Below are 8,471 nucleotides of genomic sequence, written 5' to 3'. Positions count from 1 at the left end.
TCTGAAGTTTCCATTCCGAGAAGATCCGAAAGATTGCGGTCAAGACCACCACTGGACTATAAACATCCACACGCTCATTCAAGGTGTGGCGGATGTGATGAACATGACTGATACTCTATTCGTTGCCCTATTCATTATTCTCTTGTTTTAATATTCCATATGCTGTACATATTTGCCAATTCGAATACATACGTGCTGATTGTTACGCGGCGCTGAATTCCGGATCCCTAGTTCGTCTGGTTATTCCAAACTACGTGCGAAAATTAATTCTCACGGATGATCAGATAAACCGATTATCGAATTATCCCAAACTCTTTCACTGCATCAACCACTTATATATTAGGGTTTGTAGGCATTTCCAAGATGCCAAGGCACCTGCTCGTAAATAGAGCAGCTCCTCGCTTCTAAGATGCCAAGACATTGAGAATGTCATAGTTTAGTTTACACATTCCAGGAAAAACTTGTACTTGGGTGAAGCAACCACAAAAATATAGTGACAAGGACGAAGGTTGACAACATCTATCCTCCATGAAAGAGTACCTAGAGCGTTCCTTCTTGTGTCCGTTAGCTGCGGAGGAGGTAATACTGTTTTCATCGACGGTGCGTTTAAGAGCAAGCAAGCAAGCAAAATTCTATTCAAACGTTTCCCGCCAACTGCCGTACAGATGATCTTGGAGCTGTCCATCAGCATTCAGAAGGCCTTTCAAGAAATCAACCACAATCTGAGAATCACCCTCTAGACGAGCAACAACTGGGTTGCAGCGGCTCTAGAAGAGAGTGGAAAAGGAGCCTCCGCTTGGTAGCGGAACAGCCGCATTGAATATTATGACAAACCGGATGGCGGTTTTAGGTCGTTGTGCTCTGAAAAACAACACAGCATAACAACCACGACTTCGGATTATACATTTTACCTAACCGTAGAATGCCCATCGACTACAAGCGACAGTGATGGTCGAGGTGAGATTCATGTAAACAGTATGCACAAAATATGCGGAATTATCATAAATGATTTCATTACAGGGAAGTGATGACACAATGGTGGCATCCACACCGAAGTCACAAGCTTCAGGCTTGATTGCGTCAGGCGTGCAGAAACTCATAGCGATGTCCACCGACGCATCACCTGGAGCTCAGTATTGGCACAATGGAATTGAATTTCCGAAGGATACAACGTGCCCTGTTTGATTAAAAGAGGGTGTCTGGTCTCTTCAAACTTGTCCTTCCAACCGCACCATGAGAAATCGGACCAAAAGGCATTGGTCACTTTACGGATGATCCGACGCACCTTCTCGCATGGACTTCCAAATACTCTACGGGGCCTGAGTCAGACCACCCCTGGAATACGCCAACCAAGTGGTCTACTCAGGACGCACGATAGACGTCACCCTCATTAAGCGTGTCCAGCGGGCCGCTACGAGGATGGTTGCCGGCCTCAAATCCGTGGACTACGAAACGCGTCTCGCGATGCTTGATCTCTTTCCCCTGGAGTGCTGTCGCCTCCGAGGGGACCTAATTCTTACTTATGCCCTGTTTGAACAAAGCTTGGCCAACAGATTTTTCACCTTTGACCCAGCAAACGCACACCGGGGACATGGTAAAAGGACTTTCATCTTAGAGTGCACAAATTCATCAGGGAAATTTTTTTCATTTCGGGTAGTAGGCGCCTGACCTTCCTTTGACGGTTGTCCACGCTCCTTCCAGAACCCAGTTCAAAGCACCACTAGACATTTATTCATTCGAATCCTCTTGCTGGCAAGCATACTGACCCGCACTGAAAACATGAAGAGAAGTGCTACACCCTTTTTTCACTTGTGCATTTCAGGAGAGCGATAGACGTGGAAATACAAGAACAAAACAGACCCGGAAACTTTGGCAAAACCTTGATCCTGTGTGTCAATCTGTTAATCTTTGAATAATTTAAGGGCACCACAAAGTGTCGTGGATCATGGTCAAACAATATCCAACTAGACTGCGACGACTGTACCCAGCCATCATTCGACCAGTGATTTCGCCTAGTACGATGACTGTTCTTCCTATTTAACTGAGTGCAGAATCTAAGTTCAACGCAACGTCCTTGTCACAATCTAACAATGTTTTCTCTATCCGAAGAGCTTCGTTGAGACTGTCTGAATTCGTTTATATGTAGCGTAGCCAAAGAACTTTACCCAGATTTCATTTTACGCAGCATATATTTCCGGGCTTCCTCTAGCTGAGCAACGTTCATGTTTTTACGGAGCTTTTAAACTCGCGCTTCGCGTGGAACAACCTCTAAGGGTTGTCACTGCACGTCGACGACCTAACACAAGCGCGCACGTTTTAAATGCTTTTATACCACATTTGCTTTGGGGGCACTTGGCGGCGGACCAGGCTGGAATGTTGATTGGTTTCCATGCTAACTGGGGCTGGTGGGCACACATTTAGAAGAATAAGGGCGGGGTGTTATTTCGGGAATTCTTCAGCTTTTTTCCACCATGTTTGGAGTGCCCATTTCTATTAGGTTAGCCTATACTCTACATGGAGATGGACGCTATTTCCCCTAATCCCGGCAATCATACCGGTAGTGCAAAAGGTATCGGACACCTCACATTTAACATTCTATTACTGTATACACCCACCGAACCCGCTGAACCAAGGCGAAAGAGGAAAAGTTAACAGGGGACGTGAAGTACATTAGTACGTGATCACTGACCATAAAACATCGATTGTGACGGCGCCCCTCCACATTGCTCAACCTGTAAATAGAGGTCGTCCTTGCATTGATCACACATTTGCATACCGAATAACTGCAAGTTGATTCTTCTGGCCTTTACCTTATCAAGAGAATATTGGTTAAATTTTGAACCTTCTTGAATATTTTTTTCGGTAGGTCTAACTAACTTGAGCGGAACAGCGTTCTCATAGAACATTCATTAGACTTGTTTTTTGGGAACTACTTCTTCCGATCCTCACATTGCTCCTACTGGCAACGTCTGTCCCGTCGGTCGGTATAAAATTGTGGTAAAGTGCTGACCNATCCTCACATTGCTCCTACTGGCAACGTCTGTCCCGTCGGTCGGTATAAAATTGTGGTAAAGTGCTGACCAATCACATGCGAGGCTTTTTCTGGTACATTGCCTGGTGAACCTTCTGCGAAGTTGAGCTCCTTCGCCATAAACCCGAAAAGGCAGAGATTCTTGGAGTTTGATTGCAGACTCAAACAGCTGTAGTAAGCACGCACTGGAATCACCAGGGGAAAGTGACTCCTCGAAGGTGAGAGTGGACGACAGTTTCTGTGGATGGAAGACAGAAAGAAAGCTAATTAGCTGGAGCCCAGTAAGCAATGTCGTACATCAATAAATCAACCAAAATAGGAGGCACTGTGTAGTACAACAGCCCTCTTTTTGAAGAACAACGTCTGCGGTGTACCATGGCCCTTTTGAACTGGCCGATACTAGTGATGTGTGTGAAGCTGGTGAGGGTGTAGAAGTTGCCGTCCAAGGCTGTGGGGGCCGTGTGTAATTGGGCAGCCTCAGCTCTGTAGCCTGTATGCACATGTACAGAGGCAGGGTTTTTGTGGTAGAACCACCAATGTTTTTAACGATTCCAGTGTATTCGACAACTATGTAGTGTACAAGTCATGGAAGAATCGGGGGAGTGGCCGTTCAAAGGAGGGAGTTCATGACAGTTTCCGTGGATGGAGGACAGAAGAAAGATCCGTGAGCTGAAACCCAGTAAGCAAAGTTGTACATCATCAGCACTTGCATATAAGTAAACGAAAATGGCAGATATACTACACAGCACACTGGCCCGCATTGATTTACCTTCAACTACTTTTCTCTGGGCGGTATTTCAAAGCAACGCGTTGAATGACCCAAACCCTCGTACTGTCAAGGGCACATGAAAATGTAGAGGTCGCGCGCTACAGTGTTCGATAGCAAGGTCTAATTCTTAACAGCGATCCACCACGTCGGGACGGATGAGTTCGATTATCCGGTGGACGATCGAACACCGGCAGATCACCGCGATTTGCGTAACCAACAACAGTATATGCAAACAAAAGACGATACAAAGATGTGCAAAGGATACGTACAACGAACGCATAAAATGCCCCAGGAAGTATCTGACGAAAAAACAGCGAAACAACAAAACTGCTCGTCTAAAAACGCTCTAATGTAATCTTTGCGTGTAGATCTCTGTCAGACTGCACTCTGATTCTGCGATGGGCGAAGCTGCTCAAGAGGTTAAAGCGCGAATTTACTTACCGGAAGGTCCGTGTTTCCAACCCGACCTCTGCCTCTCGACTTCCCCTGTCTAGGCTTTGGCGACGTGGCAGTATCTCAGCCCTTGTCCTTCCCCTGGGTGGTATGGCAGCTAGGCTACTGCCGAAGAATCATTTATTTATTTATTTTATTTATGCGGTGTACCCAGTCACTCAATAATAAACCAGCCTATTACAGGCTGCTCTACTCTACACCTATTGGTGAACCACAGCAGATGTGGACGAAATGGACATCCATGGAATGTAAGACGAATACAAAGTCACGCTTGCCTGGCTTGTTGGCATTTAAAGTGTACGGGTTTACAGAAAATCTAGGTAATCTGATTATCCAACTCTCTTGACTCCGCTATCTGTGATGGTGACTCTATCTTAGGGGTGCTATGCTTTACACAGATAGCAAGACATCTGCAAATGATGAGACCAAGTCCCCACTTCCAGGTCGGAAAGACTAGTGTAAATATTCCAGGACATATTCCGGGACATTTGAGGAGAAACTGATACTTCTGCTGAAGGCTCCGAATGATGCAAACACAAGTAACATAGCGGGTCGGACGGAAGTTGATAACGAACTTTCATCCCTGAGCGACTACCTAGTACTCTCCATCCCGGGCCCTCTGGCCGCGAAGGTGACGCAGCCCTCTGACGCGGCAATCAAGACGGCCACGGCGTCCCTAGTGGATAAGATCATGAGGGAGTCCAGGCCGATGAGCTTGGGGTCATTTACCAGAACAAGCGCACCAACAGAACTGGCACAAGAGCTCCTTGGTGGTTTCGTAACAAGGTGTAAATACTCATCTCTCAACGCAGAATGGTTTCGCAGGAGGGGATGCAAGCGAAATTTTGGGCTTCTAGTCACAATTTTCCCCCAACTGCCGTGAGGATCTTAGAACGGGTTATTAGCATTCAAAAGTCATTTCCCGAAGATGAGGCGTATGTTCGAGGATTGCCCTCTAGAGTTGCGAAAACTGGGTCACGGTGGTTCTAGAGGGGAGACACGAAACGTGCTTCCGCCTGGCGACATATCAGCCGAACCGAAACTTATGACCAACCCGAAGGTAATTATGGATTCTTGTACTCCTAAAAGCATGCTGATGCAACTGACCGCTACTCCAGATTGCAGCTTCCACTCAAACGTCACAGACCTGTCGACTTCCAACGACAGTGATGCTCGGGGTGAAGCAAGCCTCTCGGAGATAGAGCGTCCAACATATGTGGAATCTTCGTCACTTATTTGCCTAGCGGACGATAAAGGCGCAGTGGTGAAGTCCGCACCCAAGTCACAGGTTCTAAGCTGGATTTGGTCAGCCGTGCCGAAACAGGCAGTGCAGCCCACCGACGGATCAGCCACAAGCTCTGACCTGGACGACGTGAACTGCCGCGAGAGCCAAGCAACCATTCGAACTGTGGAACTTCTACCCTCCGGCTCCACTCCGTCAAAAGTGACTTGTCTGATTTTGGATTCAGTCGTCATTCAACCGTCGTCGTCAACCCGAGGGCCGAGGCCCCCAGTCCGAAACTAGTGTACCGAAAATTCCTACGTACACCGAGTTAGCCACGCTGATCGAGGACGAACTGGTTTTCTGTACAAACGCAATCGACCCAACAGGATCTCAGAAAAACTTGACAGACAAACCGCCCCAAGAACCATGCGAACCAAAGGAGTGCATGTTTACGGCAAATCTTCGTACAACGCCTCAAGCTAAGAGGCAGGCTATAACTGATGAGCCATTATAAACCTTGGATACACTTATGGATATTCAATGGTCAGTTTGCCATCCATAATCGCACTTACAGAAACCTGGCTCACACCGGGCGTCTCTAAGGCAGAGATCTTGATCAACAGCTGCTTCGTTTTCCGAGCTGACTCGAAACGAGGTAAGCAGGTAGGGTTACGCTATACTTACATGTGACTGTGCCTGCCCCGATTGTCCTCCCCGACACCACTACTGCACCTTTTTGTGATGCACTGTGGGTTTGAATCCTGCTGTGTGGAACCGATTCTCTGTTCGTTGTATATCGAGTCAGCCGAAAGACAACCTGTTCTTCATATACGCCCTTGAGCAACTCTCCTTCAGCACACATTTTGCTGGTGGGTGATATTAACGCTCCTAACACCTGGATGGAGTCCCAGCGCATCGCGTCTGGTGAACATTTTCTATCAGTGCTGATCAGAGTCGTTCAACAGAGCGCCTGGACCCAACCTGTCGTCGCACTCGCCAGATACCGCACAGGCCAACTACCATTTTTGCTGGATTTGGCTATCACCAACAAAAGACACTTCGTTGAACAGGTGTTAATTAGGGCTCCACTGGGATGTAGTGACCACTGTGTGCTTACCTGTTATTTCATCTGCTGCTGGGCCAAGATCCCGGAACCTCAAACGTGGATTTGAAACTCCTGCCGTGCAACTTCTCAGGAATGTGTATCTTCCTTGGCCAACCTAAACCGGGACAAGCCTCAGTGAAGGAGACTTACAGGACTATTATCTAGCATATTCACGGGGCGAATACGGTGTTCGCCCCAAAGGAACCAGTGCGCAGTTGAACGAACTAAAAGCCGCCCAAAATGATTCGGCATCTTCCGGAAACGAGTTTCTGACCATTATTTAAAAAGATAACTACAATAGACACAAAAGATAGACTGACATTTCGTAAGGTGCGGAGCCACTGAAGATCGAAAAAATCCGCCAACGGAACATGCGAAAACAAGCCACAAAAATAAACCTCACCCGGAGACGTCGCAAAATATTTCTGCCTGACGTTTCATCAGTCGCTCGACAAGTACAGCCTTTCTTCCACTGGGAAGGAGGCTCACTGCCCGACAACTACAAGTCCAGTAGCCTTGCATACCGTGCAAAGTGATGGAACGCATTCTGAAAAAGACCATTTTAAGTCACATCACAGCCAACAACTTGACGTCTCCGGCGCAACATAGATTCCTCCAAAACCGTTCCTGCGTGACGAACGTGCTTACATTTGTGGACAGCTCAATGAAAGCCAGAGACGAGGGACTTATGTTGGAGGCCATATTTTTCGACCTATCAAAATCATTTGAGCGAGTTCTCATGTTCTGCTGCTTTGGAAACTCGAGTCTTATGGTATTCAAGGAGACTGAATCGTTGAGACGTTCCTACCGGATAGAACATCTCGAGTGCAAAATAGGCTTGACTTCCTCTTCTTCCTCTTCTTTTTCTTCTTCAACGGTCTCCATTAGAATTCTCCAACGCTCTATCTTGGGACCACTCCTGCCTCCGATCTACGTCGACGACTTTCCGGATGTGCTTTCAAGTTCATGTATATTTCTTGCGAACGACTTGAAATCCTGGAGTTCCAACGTCAGCGCCTTCCTAATGGATGCAGACGCTGCAAAGCAGTGGTCACTGGACTGGCACCTTCCTCTGGATGATGAAAAGTGCATCCGATTGTCGTTCGGGGTATACATGCCTTTTGTCGCGCATGATGATAGTACTCCAGGAGATTAAGGTATCTGGCCTTATTCAAACGTGTCCTCACTCCACCATGAAAAATCATCTCAAAAGGCATTTACTATCCCACAAATGATTTAGCGTACCTTTCCCCGTATTACTCGCATGAACTTTCAGGTACTCTATAGGGCCTACGTGAAACCGCTGCTTGTAAACGCGAACCAAGTTGTCCACTCAGGACGCAAAATGGACATTACCCCCACTGAGCGTGTCCAACGGGCAGCTATGAAGACGATTGCTAGCTTCCAATTCGTTGATTATCAAACACGTCTTGGGGTGGTTGGACTCTCCCTCAAACTACCGTCACTCCCTAGGGGCCTTCCTTGAACAGTTTTTGGCTTACATGTTTTTCACCCTCCATCCTTCTTATGTATTTGAAAGGACATGCTGAGAAGATTTTTAAGTCCAGAGTGCACATTTTTATGTTGGAAACGGTTTTTCCCATTTCAGGTAGTTGGTGCGTGGAATACCCTTTATCCAACAGCTGTTCGCGCTGCATGTAGAACAATTTCACATGCTTTTTTGTGTCTTCAAGCTGGCCTGCTAATACTCCGCGCTGATAACCGAAACAGCAACGCTACTCCATTTTTTCGCTTGTGCCTTCCAGGTGAACGAATGCCGCTGAACGACAAGTTTAAACCTGACGCGGGAAGCTTGGTAGAAAGCCTCGGCCATGTGTACCAATCCGTAATTCCGTGAAGTCTGCCACAAGGTAAATTGGCTCATCCC

General features: G+C 47.1%; 1 protein-coding gene across 1 annotated transcript in view; it reads left to right on the top strand.

Annotated features, from left to right (window-relative positions):
- Positions 1 to 8,198: 8,198 nt before the first annotated feature.
- T265_06725 (hypothetical protein) overlaps positions 8,199 to 8,471 on the top strand; it is a gene marked incomplete at both ends in the record, with an annotated part of 30,301 nt that continues 30,028 nt past the window's right edge. Inside the window, one exon of the mRNA XM_009172062.1 lies at positions 8,199 to 8,454. The remainder of the gene's footprint in view (positions 8,455 to 8,471) is intronic.

Source organism: Opisthorchis viverrini, assembly GCF_000715545.1.
Source record: "Opisthorchis viverrini unplaced genomic scaffold opera_v5_144, whole genome shotgun sequence".
Lineage (NCBI taxonomy): Eukaryota > Metazoa > Platyhelminthes > Trematoda > Opisthorchiida > Opisthorchiidae > Opisthorchis > Opisthorchis viverrini.
Note: the sequence above shows the minus strand (reverse complement) of the source record. Positions and strands in the feature narration are given on the sequence as shown.